The following is a 15,407-nucleotide window of genomic DNA, read 5'->3' on the forward strand; positions in this document are numbered from 1 at the left end:
AAGGATGGGCCAACCCCCTATACCTTTCCCCCTTTTGTTTTTCCTTTCTGTGTACCTTGAGTGAGTTTGTTTCTACGTGAGTGCTGCATGACTGTGGGGAAAGGGGAGGGGGACCCGAGTGGGGCGCTACCTGGTGCCGTGCTGGGGACCCTCTCTACACTGCACAATACTGACTTAAGTTGACTGTAGCGTGTTTGCTGGTTATGTAGAACGGGTGTGATTGGACCTGCACCTCGTTTTTAGTGGTCAATAGCTGAGCACAACCTGTTATAACCTGTTTTTTATGTTTGAGTTTGTGGTTGGACACATGATTGGGAGGCATGATTTGTTCCTGCAGCATTTACTTGTGGAGTGGGAGGGATGAGTAATTATTATGGATGTTCTTGTTCGCAGCACTGGTGGAGCATAGGAGATGGAACTGTACAATATAGCAGGGGGACTGATGGTGCAGTTTAAAATTGTGATATGGAACGTACAGGGCCCTATCTCCTCCATTAAGAGATATAGAGTACACACTTACCATCTCCGACACGGAATACATATAGCCATGCTGCAGGAAACCCACTTATCAGATTCAGAGGTCTCCAGGCACCATAAAAAATGGAGGTGAAAGATGTTCTCCGCGACTTACTCCACATATTCCTGAGGGGTAATGACATGGGTAGCCCCACAGGTACCATTTAAAATTCTTAGTAGGGAGGCCGAAGTAGAGGGGAGGTATGTCCTGACACATATGGAGCTAGATGTAAGGAGATCTGCCTGTTGAATATTTATGCACCCAATGTCAATGACAGTGATTTTTTTCTGCGTCTAGTGGACCTTCTTCTACCTTATACGGGTACACTGCTGATGTGGGCTGGGGACTTTAATTGCATCTTGGATAGCTTATTAGATAGACATCCCCCTATGGCACCCACTAAACCAAACATGACTGACACACTCCGGTGAGTCATGGACCGACTAGGATATACAGATGTGTGGTGCACTATGCACCCAGGGGACGGGGGAAATACCTGTTACACCTCCGTACATACGGTTTTTAGTGGACTGAACTGATTCTTCCTTTTGGGCGAGGCTGCGGTGCTGAAGTTGCGCACACAGGTGCTGGAACAATACCTCTCAGACCATGCCCCATGCTCCTGGAGTGGGGCTTCAGTTCCGCCACCCTAGGGGCCCACTGTGTCGACTACAACCAGACACCCTAAAAGATGACGTATTCAGAGGGGAAATAAGGGAGGTGACGATAACCTACTTTGACAATAACTGGGGATCTACTAGTAGGAAGGGGACAGAATGGGTAACCTTAAATGTTGTGACAGGTGGGGAATGCTGCTCCAGAGTGGATGGATCGAGACGACAATTGGAGAGGGACCTGACCAAGGGCGGAAAACACCCTGGCTGGATTGCAGGAAATAGAGCCTGACGGAGATGCACAGAGAGAGTCCCTGCTAGATGCCCAACGCAGAGTGGGAGAAATATGGGAGAGATTAGACTGCATGGTCGGACACAAATATCGTCAATTGCTAAGCTGGGAGGGGGACATATCAGGTCACTTGGTGACATGGTCGCTTAAGCGTGAGCATCCCCCTCCAATCATTCTCACACTCCGTCGACCCGGTGGTAGTCTTGTATCTAAACAGCATGAAATTGACTCCCTTTTACACGCTCACTTATCCTTGGTATACAAAGAGGAGACAGGGGTGGACCCAGATGTCCTCACTGATGACCAACGTGAGGGACTTAGCTCAAAGATTCGGCTGGAGTACCTGAAGGAAGCAGTGGCCGATATGGCCCGCTCTAAGTCCCCAGGCCCTGATGGTCTACCAGTGAAATACTTCCAGACCTATGCGGATCTCCTGCTTCTGGAAACCTAGCAGGAGGTCAGGAGGGGAGACTCCTATCACCAATGATGAGAGAGGACCAGATTTTGATGTCCCTAAACTGGGTAGGGACCCGCACACGCCAGGCTTGTATCGGCCTTTATCAATGTTGGGCGAAGATACAAAAATACTGGCTAAAGCACTACCAATGCGTCTGAGCAGGGTTATCACACATCTAGTCCACATAGATCATTGTGGTTTCATGCCAGGCCATGACACACATACAAATATATGAATTCTATCCCATCTCTTGCATGCCATGGCGAATATGGACATCTGTGCATCGAGAAGGCATTCGATACCCTGCAATGGGAATACCTCTGTAAGGTACTAACAAGAATGGGCTTTGGCCAGGACTATATTTCCTGGGTGCGCATTCCGTATAACCTACCGACGGTTAGGGTACGCAATGGCGGGGGATATCGAAACTTCTCCCCATCAAACAGGGCACGAGGCAAGGCTGCCTATTGTCCGCACTCTTATTCACCCTTACGATAGAGCCTCTGGCAATCCGACTGAGAAGGGACATGATTCTTTGGGGCATCGAGGTAGGTGGCCGGGTACATGTTGTATTCGTATTGCGGACGACCCCTTGCTATATCTTGCTCACCCAGAGAAGGCAATGCCCAATCTTCTGGAAATCTTGTCGGGATTTGCCACAGTGTTGGTACTGAAAGCCATTAATCAGAAGTCAGTCCTATTCCCACTCGCTACATTAGTAGGTACAGGGGTGGCTGACCTCCCCGCAGCGGAGTTCAAATGGGTGTGTGCTCATTTGTGCTACCTAAGAATCCAGGTGACACACTAAGGCAATATGCAATATGCATTGAATATGGGGGCGGTAATTACAGGTTTACAATCATCCATCAGTTTTTGGAACCGCCTCCCTCTTTCTATCATGGGTCTAGTGGTCGTAGCCCGGATGGTGTTCCTACCACGCTGCCTGTATGCTTTGCAGAATTCCTTCTGCATTATCCTTTGCTCTGTCTTCGAGACCCTTAATAGTCTCCTATTATCGTTGGTTTGGATCTCGAAGCAGTAGTAGAGTAAAATTGGAGATTTTGAAATTGGATATGGAACTGGGGGGCTGGGTCCCCCGGACCTACATCTCTACTATCTTGCTGCTCTTCTCCAAAATGTGGCACCTTGGTTTCCGGAGGGCCCCAATGTAGAGAAGGACGTCCTGGCAGATTGGCGGTGGAAGAACAGTCTACCGGGATGTCTCATGATGGGATCTCGGACTCCACTGGAGTATCCCTTTGTTGTTCGTCAGGTAGCAGGGGCACGGGAATGTGCAGTCACATTGGTGCCGGGGGAAGGCCCCATAGGCACAAATGCTACCATTGCAATGGCTGTGCAGCTTTTTCATATACTTTCAGTGATCGACTTGACAGGGTGGTTTGAGGGAGGGTGCCTCGGCGCGGGAGAACTATATTGCAACGGATCCTTTCTCTTGTTTGCTGAAGCATGGGAATGCTTCGAGAGGACAACAATATGGGTGCATTTGCTAATGTCCCTAAATACAGGGGCGGCTCCTCCGCTATGCCAAAGGAGTGCCGCCTCACTGCTTTCTTGCAGTGCGACAAGCAAAAACATAAAATGGTTATAACTTTTAGTTACTAAAAGTTTTTTGTTTACTTTGCCGGCAGCCGGGTGGGCAAAGCTGCTCTGCTTACGGAGCAGGGCAGAGGAGGAATGGTTTACCCACTCCTGAGTGCACAATTCTATTTCTTTTTTTGTTTTTAAGAGTTTTATATAGTGTGAACTAGACCCGAGACATCGGGTATCAGAGTGCTTTACATGAGCACCAGTTGTGTTACAGACAGACACATTCATTTTTGTTCGGCACAGGAAGATTAAGTGATTTGCCCAGAATCACAGGATGTGGAGCGTCCCTGCTGAGACTTGAACCCAGTTCCCCAGCTTTGAGGACGACCGATCTAGCCATAAGGCTACATACTGTTTGGTCAGCCCTCTCGGGTCGCCCAAACCAGTCATGCGCATTTTCCCCTTCTCCATGCAGGCTGCCCTGCAGCCTGTATTGAGAACATGCCCACCTCACCAGCCCCTGGCTGAGCGCCATGTCACGGCGCTCAAACCAATCACAATGCTGCATTTCAGCGTTGTGATTGGCTTAGGGGAGAGAACCTGGCTGCCTGCTTCCTGTTCATGTCAGAGGCAGGAGAGTAGGAGCATAGAAGCCACGGGATCCGGCCTCGAGGTACGTTTTATTTTTTATTTTTTGCTATAACACCCCCCCTTTGTGTGACCCCCCCTACCCTCATGACTCCACCCCCACGCCCGACCTCCCCACCTGCGAGCCATGCCAGCTGCAACTGCATAAATATCTAAACTGGATCTTTCTTGCTTATGATCTGTGAATTTGAAACCAGTTTCTAGATCTGAGGATGACACACAGGACATGAGTAGTCATCAGACTTGCTTCAATTAAGAGAAATGGGCGTCCCTTTACTAAATTGAGCAGTAAAGTACAACTGGGTGCAGTGTGCCCCTTAGATCCTGAGCCCCTGTCCCTCTGCATCAGTGATGGACCCCTGCAAGCACATTATCTTTTCCACATGTGTTTTCGTACTCATCTCACCCCTCAGCCTGTCTCTCCTAAATGATGTATCCCTGCTACTCGCTGTCTTGGTGAAGTATTAACATACCTTGTTTATTGTATAACATTTCATGTTGCATATTTCGATAGTCTTTGCATGCTATAAGTAACAGATGTTAATGTTGTCCAACTCAATGGTTCTCAATTCACAAACCTTGGAAAGATGGAGGGATGATTTGGCCCTTGCTAGAATTTAAACTTGTGACCTGGATGTCACAGAAGATGTCAGCAGTCAGTGTTAGAAAGCGAAGTTGCTAAAAGATGTTCTTCAGCATCCTCCAGGCACAACAAAAAACTGAACGCTTGGATTATGACCTACAAACTCTGTGTGCAAAAGCTCATTGAAGGCCACTGAGGACTGTACTTCTTAGTGACACTGGCCATGTGAAGAAACGCCAGGTCTAAGCATGAGAGGGCGCACATGAGGTGCCAGTGAGAGCGGTCCAGAGCAGAGACGGAGGAAAGTGGCACTAGCAATCATGCCGGAAAGACATGTTCATCCAACAGAAGGATGAGGTGAACACACACCTAACGCGTTTTGCCATATACTGCACGGAGTTCAAAGAACACGCCGGGTTTGTGATAGAATCAAAAATAAGGTAAGACATGTAAGACCATTTCCAAAATGTCCATCAGTGAACAAAAACAAAGTTTGAAAATGGCCGTTTGCCACATTTACAGTTGTGGAAATAAGTAAAAATACAAAAAATAAATGAAACCCTACAGAAAAACAACACAACAGTTATTTTGAGAACCCACCAACTCTCTGACCTTTTGTCAAACTGCAGATCAGCCGAAAGCACATCAATAATAGAACACCTGGCAGGCGCTCTACAAAATCCGAAAACCACAAGAGACAAAAAAGTCTGAACGATTAGGAAAATATACAAGATATCAAAAACGTCCTCTTTCTCCTGTAAAAACACCACGTACTAAAAAAAACATTTGGCGCGCAGTTACACATATTATGACTCTCAGTTTCAAAGGCGTTTCCATTTGTAAAAAACCCTTCAGTGCCGCAGTAAGCGGACTTGATCGTGCCAGCCGCTGTAAATCGATTAACCGTGGAATCTTTCCAAGACAAAAATGCGAGTTGTGGATTCCAGTTGGAGCTTTCTCCCGTTTCCATTTAGCCAAAGTCATGTCGTTCCACCCTCACGTACTTCAGTGGTACGTGCCGCGCACGAGGGATAAAGCCCTTGGAAGGCGCGAGGCCGCATCCGCAGACCGGCGCGCGATGCTGAAGTCAGCTCTATTTACATAACAGCGCGGCACCCTTTGTGCACTGCCTCGGGAACAGATTGATTAACAAAGGCACACTCTGGAGGCCTGCCGCATTATGTGCGCCCGATCGCCAAGACCTCTGCCGGCCTCCCTACCGGGCGGCAAGGTTCCCGGCCACATCTAGCCACTTCCCAGTGTCTGCCCCCGCCCCGGGCGAGGGATTAACCAGAGAGCACCACAATGGGCACATATGCTGCAGTGTCCCTGCCTGCCCATTCACATGTGTGTTACTTACTCTAATAAGGATTAGATTTAATGAATTGGAAGGAGTTAACAATATAAAGCGGCAAGAGAAAGAGGCCTAAGTACTGGTAATTCCATTTCATGTAGCTTTGGTGTTGATTTGCTTTCAGGGAATAGGTGTAATCCTCTTTGAAATCAAAGGTGGCGCCGAGTATGAATTTAAATGACATTTACAGCAGCTGAAAGATTCTGTCTTCCAAGAAGGTTAGGCCCGAGAAAGCCACCTGCTCTTTAGAGCAAACCCCTGACTGTGTCTTTGCCATCATCCTCTTCAGGAAGGTGTATGTGCAAAAAAGGTGCGCAGTTAGGTATTTGGAGTAGTTTATTAACTCTCAGAATCTGCATAATAAGGAATAAATCCAGCAGGTAGAGCAGTCAATTGTTCGCGTTACAAGAGTAAATCTGCACATGTACATTTAAGCTTACATTCTGTAGTGAATTTACTACTTCCGGCTATTCACTATTTCTGAGAGTAAATGTTCTACAAAGTGTAGACTTACATGTCTCCTTCACCTCCTGAAATAAGGTGGAGCCAAATTTACGAGTGTAAAAGTACTACTTATAATTTTTCCCACGTTGGCGTAAATCTCTTCCACTAGGCGCCTTTGGTTACGTATAGCAAAATTTAAAGAAGTTTATAAAAATTCTTTTAATATTTTCTATTAATGCATATTCATTTTATATATTTATTTTTAAATGTAGAAAAAATAAAAATGCTACGTAACTATTAACTTACTTTTGAATTAAATAATTTCAATATATTCACAACATTTCATTTTTCTAAAGGTTTATTTAAAAACAAAATTCCCACCTAAAATAAAATGTTTATATTGACAATGTATTAACATTTACTAATAGTTATGTATAGAAATAATTTAATCTCATTCATTTTTTTAATAGCAAATGAAAGTTGCTTTTATTTTTACATTAAAAGAGTTCAGTGAAATATTTTATAATAAAGTAATATTTTTAAAATGTAGAACATATTTTAACATTAAATGTTTAAATATTTTTAAACCAGCAAATAAATTAATTTAATTGTAATATTATTTTCTGTGGTAGCGTGTTGCAATACCAGTGGCTGGCCGTGTGTGGTGCTGGACTAAATGCAAGTCTCAGCTGGAGTGCCTTTACTAATGTTTTGGATCCTTAATGGTTATAGTAACTTTAAAATGGCAGTTTTAGGTCTCACCTAGCTATTGCGTAGCAATCGCAATGCGAGACTCTAGTAAGGGGCTCCCAAAAGTGCTCCCAAAAGCGGATTGCATGGTGAGCACGCGCACAATCACGTGCATCGTGCCGCCATGCAATCCGTTTGGGGAAGCGCTTCAGCCCCCTGGTGCCCTTGGCATCAAACTTCAAAGGGTCCGCTCCCCCGCCTGTAATGCACTCCCCCGCCAAACGCGCACTCCACGCTCCGCCGCGTCACAAATTTGCTTTCACTTTCGCGGCGTGCGCTTGTTTATTTCAGCAACACAGCTCGTGCCAGTTTCCCGCTGGGCGTCCCTTCCCTATCCTATCTCGTATCTCCAGCCCACCGCTGGTCATCCGCACCAAGGACTCCGGTATGTTTTTGAAGTGCTTCCCTTTGCTTGTTTATCAGCATGTCGCCCTTCATGGGCATAACTTTAATAGGTCCGTTAATGTGTTATCGATATCGCAGATAAACTAGTGTAATGCTTTGATAAGCTGCTGGTTTTCTCCTGTGCAAAGCCGGTCGTCTCGTGTGCTAGTTGTGGGCATTTAAGTATGGTAAACTGGAAAGGTTCCCCCAATGAAACTTGTTATAACTCACAGTTGTCCCCGCACCCTGACGCTTTAATGCGAGGAACGCTGCCCGTGACCCTGCTCTCTGTACATAAAGAGGTCCCCTGAAAAGGCGAGGGTGGGGGTGCGCCCCTCCCGGGATGCCGGGCGTTCCTGGGCTTTCAGCTATACTCGACAGAAGCTGCACTAATCCACTGAGGCTGTACTTCATTAAAGGGCACATGCAGCCGCTCCGGGTCTATAAGCAAGTGTCTCATGCACGCTCTAAACAGCAGTCATATGTTCTGCTGCTTTACGTTCCTTTGCGAAGTTTTCAAAGCACTAGGTTGCTTCACGGCGCTTTTTGCGGTCGTGAATGCAATGGAGGGGCAGGGTAATTTAGCTGAGAGAAGTGATGCAGGAGTACGTTGAGATATTGAAAATGCGAAAAAGAACCTATGTACTGGATGCACAGTATACTCGAAGCGCTGTAAGTGTCGAGTTATTTATCTAGTTTTTCTTACCAACACTTAGCCAATTTCTGTGCCTACCCTCAGTTTTAAGATATGGGAATTGACGTATGAGAAGATAATTTACCCACGATCACACAGTGAAGCAAGCGGGGATACGGTATTTTGAAACTCTTGTCTCTTGAATTCATTGTCTTTTTTCCTTTGGACCGAACATGAGAGATATTGCCCCCTCCCATTTCTCCTTACGTCCTCAGCAGGATAGTAACAACTCCCCCGCCCCCCACTCCCTGCTTGCTTTCCACTGCTCTCCAAACACTTATGACGGTGCGCCCCCTCCCCCCTTATACTCTCACTGATAAGTCGCAACACTCGCGCAGACATGGTATTGAGCATAAGCTGCAAGGACGCTTTCTGTTGAGTACGTCCCTCGCGATACAGTAAGCGCCACGAGGGGACGACGAAAAGCGCTATACAAACAAAATGAATGAGAGGAAGACTCTGAAGAGAGACATGCCTGCAACCGAAGAGAGGTCGGACTCTGAATTATGAACGCAATCCCCGGAGCAAAAGGGTTTGTTTTAGTGATTTATTCTGGTGTAACATCGACACTGTTCGCCAGCATCTGTGTCATCAAACTCCGGGAACTGAGGCCATGCTGTTTCCCTCCTCCTTCAGGCAACTCATTCACTTATCACCCCACCCCCAAAAAAAAAAAACACCTTCACCCCGAGTTTACTTCTCTCTTTTAAGATAGTTTTAAGCTTTCGCTGCTTTCTAAGACACCTTGGACGGTTCCTGAATGGAAATGTTGCCTTTAATGTAAGTTTACTACTTTTAGAAATTCGCTAACTACTTTGGAGTAGCACGAATCCCACTCTTAGGCAGAGTTCTCCGCACCCGGAGACCCCACAACTGTGGCAGAGAACTCCGCACCCTAAGCACAAGGAGTCGTAAAACCCCGTATGTAGATCCTAAATGCCTCCAAGTACTAAACATGCAGGAAGTGCATGTTTACCTTTGTGAGTCAGGGCCATGGTGGTCTGTGATCCGGCAGGGGCATAAAGCAAAATGATGCGCCATGCAGGATTGAAGAAGAGCCCCCATATTTCACAGATATTCGAAGGCTTTACACGAATGGAGCACCCCCGAAGGTTGCCTCCCCCGCCTCCCTCCGTGGGCTGCAGGAGTCTGTGTTATGTTCCTGGTCCTAGCCCTGCAGAGCGGTGTACTCATTTGTACAGTGCACATCCAGCGCGCTCTAGGAGCTATAGATACGAGCTAAAGAGACTCAAACACGCCTGATGGCTATTTATTGATCTTTATATGCATAGCACCGGTTGCAGCCTCTTGTTCCTTTCCCTTCTGCACAGTTTCTGTCCCTTGCACCTGTCCGTGTTTGCTTCCCTCACCTTCCTCCCCATGTTTTTGATTTTCTCCCCCTTTACCTGCATCTCCCCGCCGGGTCTCACCTGGCATCTCCGCTGTTCTCTATTGCCGCCTCTCCGCGATGCCCGACTGTTCCCCCGGCCCCATCTGCTCCCCCTCTCTCTGATTATTTCTTGCCGGCTACCCCTTGCTCTCTGGTCTACGCCAGCTCTCCCGCGTGCTTATATCTTCCTCCCTTGGCCCTGTGTGTTTTCTGTGTTCTCCCATTTAGTACCTTCTCGGCCCCGTACTTGCTTGCTGTCCAATCCCCAGCCCTCGCTGTCTCTATCATTATACACTCTCCCTGTGTTTTCATGCTCCCCCATGCTTTTTACCAGCTCCACCCTTCTGCGCTTTCATAAACTGAATGGGCTTTGTAGCGCCTAACTCTGCGTGTTCTTCGTGCACCTGTTTGGCTTCTCCTAATATGGTATCTCTCCCTCGTCCTTATATTACCTCGATGTCCTTACTTGTTATATCCTTTACACTTTTGATACCCATTTCATTACCTCCTGTCACTACTACTCCCTGTCTGTCTTCCTTACCCCCACCCTGCTTTCCTTGTTGTCATTTTTCTCTTGCACAGAAGGGATTGTTTATAGAATAAACACTGTGAAAAGCATTTACAATGCAATATGGCATTGTAAATGACAATGCCTATTATGTATGTGGTAGGAAAACCTGCAAAGTACAAATTGTGTGTTTACGCACCGCTTGCAGGTTTTCAAAACACATAAATAAAAGGCATTGTCATTTACAATGGCAATAGCTCAAACTCTCGCAAATGCGAGACCTATTGCATTGCAAATGCTTGTTTTGAATAGGAATGGGCTTACTCTTTTATGGATGGGTGCAAGTCCCTGGCTGAACCCTCCTTAGCTCGGCTTAAACCATTCCTTACTCTCACTTAAATTCCTCCCATTTTGTAGTAGGTATTCTCTATTTCCCAGGTACTCAAGCGTTCCATATAGATACATGTGCAGATCTCCTTGAGAGGGGAGCACTCTGCACATAAAAGATAGGAGAGGAGGAAGCTTCTGCATGCAGGTTAATGAATTGCATTTTGTAGAAAGCAAGTGTAGAATGGCAGTACTACTAACTTTTCTGATGTCCACATTTGTAAATGGATTGGTAGTCAAGCATGCTTAGATAAACACACACACACATGCAAACACACATCTCTCTTCCTCTATGCCAGGTTACAGCTATATTGATATATAGTATATATGTAGCGTTGCACAGTGTAATATGCTATTCATTTCCAGTGTGAAGAGGGACCATGACTCATGAGAGGCGAACCCTCAAGTGAGCCAGGATACTTCTCCCCTCCCATTTAAGGTTGTGCTTCGGTATGTTTTCATGTGAACTTGTTTTATCATCAACTATTTAACCAAAACAAATTTGCAAGGGATTACATTGGTAAAATCAGATTGAAAAGACCTCTTGACTATTTGGAGGGTTGAACCCCTATGTAAAGTAATTGTTGCATGCAATCTGCATAGCAGTTAAAAGTATTTTTTATGTAGTGTGGTAATAAACTTACATTTGACTTATGCACTGTAGCAATGAATGTGAATTTATTAGTACAGTTACTCTACATAAAAGTGTTATTGGGCCATACTTATTGAAGCTGCCATGACATAAAGGGTAAATATGCAGAGGCTCAGACTGCAGTATTCAATTTAATACAATTGATGAGTGTGTGGAGGGGCCATGACTTGCAAGAGGTGAAGCCTCGAATGGGTCCTGAACCATGATGCGCCACCTCTCCTCAAAACTGCTAATAAATAGTATATTAGACTGTACGTATCTGCATATATGGTTTATGCCAAGGGATTTTTCAGGTTTATTTGTTTTAACCAAACCAGTTTAACTAAAACCAGGATGCACAGGCATGAAACCATAACTTACATACCAAATTAAATGTTTATGACCTCATAACATTTTTACCAATAAATAACACCTAAAAATGAAATTTCATTAAACAATAACACATAAGCAAACCAATTAAAGATGCTACATTCATAGTTGTCTCTGCCAAAGTGGTATCAGTATTGTTATATGTAATCTCATCTGCAAAGTGATTTCCAACACTTGTAGATGAATTTCGGGCAAGAATTATGATTTTAATGGCTGTTGAGCAAGTTTTGATTGTGAGCCTAACCAGAACTTGCGAATTTCAGTAGTTTTTTGGTTTTTAATCATTATTATAACTGCACATTTACAGCGGCTTTTTAGGAGAGAGTACCAGTTTTTTTAAACATACATTGAGGTATTAAATCCAAATGAACCATATTTTCACTTTAACTTTAGTTTTTTTCCTCGGTGATTTGCTTTTTATGATCGTGAACAAATCCATGAGTTCCCAGAGCCCAACCTCTACGGGCAGCCATACGCAATTGTACCGGCTGTAGCAGGGTGTTGGCCAAAGGGACAGACCCTCAGACAGGCCCTGTGCCCAACCCTTCATGGGCAGTCAACAACTACAGTGCAACGCCTTCGACCGGGCACCAGCAGGGGCTGGCCCTATGCCCAACACTCTATGGGTGGATAGACCTCTCTTCACATGGCCTCTAGTCGTAGTCAGAAAAATTGGCCACTGAGCCTGGCATCTGGCCAGCCTATGCGCCCAATTCATCGTGGAGAAGTGTGGCTCAATGGTTAGTGTGGCAGACCTCGATGCAGAGCACTGGTCTGGGACCAGGGTTCAATTCCTGTTGCGGCAGGGTCTCGGGCTATAAATTCTGCGGACCGGATATTCTCGCCTCAGTGCCTATTCTAATCATGGGTCCCACGCTGCAACTCTGGGCAATAGCTTGCTTAATCTCCACAACAGCGCTGGGATGCCTGGCCTTCACCATGGGGGTGCCCAGGAGTGGACACCTCACATGAAAAGCCAGGAAGGGTTTCTTCAGTGGTATGAATACAGCGCTGAGATACCTGTAGTGGTGATTGGCGCTATATAAAATACCATACATTTACATTTACATCGTGGGTGGCCACCACATGCAGGGCACAAATATCAGACTTTCCAACGCAGGGCAATAACCCACCTGCTTTTACCCCACGGTTATTACAATGCATTGACCTTTATTATGCATAAATTTTTTTTCTTTGTTTTCAGGGGTGATGCATTTACCTTCCTTATATATAATATTTTTTGTTTGTTTTTAAGGGGTGCCCCCAAACTCCCTGTTTTTTTCCTTTTTTGGGGGTTAACCACTAAGGCCTTATTTTAAAATCCACTAACCTTCCTTTAACTCTACCCTCCTCTGAACACTAAGAACCTTTTACTTCCCTTTACCACTACCCTCCACTACGCTTTAAGAACCCATTGCCCCCTTCACTCCCTTTTATCACTACCTTGTCCTGAACTTTAAAAATCCTTACCTCCCTTTATCTCTACCCACCATGAATCCTAAAAAACCTCTACCCCTTTACTTCTATCAACCCCAAACCTCAATATACCCTTACCCTCTTTACCTCTACCCTGCCCTGAACCCTAAAAACCCCTACCCTTCTACCTCTCCTCAACCCAAAACAAACCTTACCTCTCTTCACCTTTACCCACCACTGAATCCTAATACATTACCTTCCTTTTACTCCACCCTCCATTACCCTTCCCCATCCAATAACCCTTAAATTTTTGTATGACATCATTTTAATGGCAATAAAAAATACTTTCCTGTGTGGTAAAGTATAGCGGGGTCCTGAGGGGTAAAGACCGGAGGTTAAAGATTGCATACCACCACACACTTTCTTCCGCATTGCACCATGGGGTTGATCACAGTGCTTGACCTTTGGCCCGACCCTGCACCCAACAATCCACACATTGCCAAATTCTACTGCACACCGCCTTTGTTCATGTGCCAAACCCTGCTGCAAAAATCCTTCGTTCATCTGCAGCAGGTTTGTCACAAAGCCTTGCCTCTGGCCAGCCCCTGCTGTCAACTCTCCACAGGCAGCCAACTCCCACTGTGAACAGCCTTTAGCATCCTGGGACTTTTTAAACAAGAGTTGAAAGAGACGTTGAACCAGGTGTTCCTGCTAACAATTTAGACTGCTCTGATTTGTCTGCATCTGTGCCTAACACTTGCCTACTCCATCTAATATTGAGAATTGTAGACAGAAACATGACCGTAGCAGGAGGAAGAGTGGTGTTAGGGAGTAGGGAGGGTGTAGTGCTACACTGGTTATGGCTTGTATTACACCCCCAGTGTATTGTGTAGTATTTAGTTTTGCTGTGTGATTAACCTGCTTCCTCTTTTAGGTCTCGCCTGCGAACGCAGCGCGAAGCGCTGCTGTCCGCCAGCGAGATCTATTGTTGCTGACTTGCCTCGGAAGTGGGACAGGAGATGGGCACGCGCAAGGCTTTTGGCAATTTGAGCCGGTGTACGCACACATGAACACGCACGTGCACACACGCGATGTGCACATCTCCTGTCCCGCTTCCGATAACATGATAGCCCCGTTGGAGGCTCCGTGTGGGCTATTGTTGGCGCAAAGTGTACTTTTGCAATTCTGAGCAACAATAGCCCACACGGAGCCGCCCCAGCCCTTCTTTACTCACGGGCTGCTCTTCTGGGGGGGGCTCCTCCTCGCGGCTGCAGCACTTCTGTTGCGGGGCTTCCCTGCACTCCTGGGAGCCCCGCGCTGCTGTGGTCATCCTCGGCCGCCGCATTCTTCACCCAGGCCCCCTCCTGGGACCTGGGGCTTCTCTTCACTCCAGCCGCCACCGCGGGGCTCTCCCTTCAACATGGGAGCCCCGCGTTAGCACGGTGTAGTATATAGCTTTAAGATGTATAAGAGTCATACAGTTCTAGATTGTAGAATGTATTGTGTGTGTGAGTTCTGTAGTAAGACAGTTCTGCTGTGGAGACTGTCAGCGTTGGTGGTGTTATTCCCGTGTGCGGGGGGCTGTAATAAAGAACTCATCTTATACCATACTTCTTGAGTTGGACTTCATTTATGAGTATACTACATTGAATTGGCGACAAGGATGCTCAGCCCCCTGCCAACGTTTGGAACGAGTGCGTGATTTCAGACTCAATTTGGGAAATTTATGGATTATACGACGAAAGGAATCACAACGGAAGTTACAACTTGTGCGTGAGTCTAATTGCGCTTGCTAGCAATCCGTGAGATAGTTTTCTTTTTGTTTGTTTATCCATTTAGTCAACCCTGCCAACGCTAGTGCTGCGTATATTTGAAAGTGCGGCAGTTATTTTAAGACTTCAGTATTGCTTACCTCGCGCGAGTGACGACGTCCATTCTTCAGCGCGTAAGCTTGCTTTGAAAGACGCTTCTAGCTGGTGGCAGAGCAACGCGCAATACGTCAGTCTACGTGTGTTACGAGGTCACGCAACGTGACCCTGGCGGCCATCTTGGTTATCTGATCAGTGCTAGAAATGCAATACAAGTGAAGCATTTCGATCGGAACATCGTTTCAGACAGTTTTCAGTTCAAGAAATTTACCGTTTTGCATAGAAATTCCTCCATTACCATTTTATTATTTGCCATACTTATTTATAGTAGACATTTAAAGTTAAGTGAACATGGATGGTGAATCTAGCACAGTCTCCACTGCAAGCAAGAACTCACAAAGTACAAATGTCAGCATAACTCTCAGCAATCCAAAAGAATTCTTAGTTAATCCTGGAGAACCCGTTATTAAATGGCAAGAATGGAAAGAGTATTTCATTAATTACATTGCTACCTTGGAGGATAATGGTAGTA

This window comes from Triturus cristatus, chromosome 3_2 (assembly GCF_964204655.1).
Source record: "Triturus cristatus chromosome 3_2, aTriCri1.1, whole genome shotgun sequence".
NCBI lineage: Eukaryota > Metazoa > Chordata > Amphibia > Caudata > Salamandridae > Triturus > Triturus cristatus.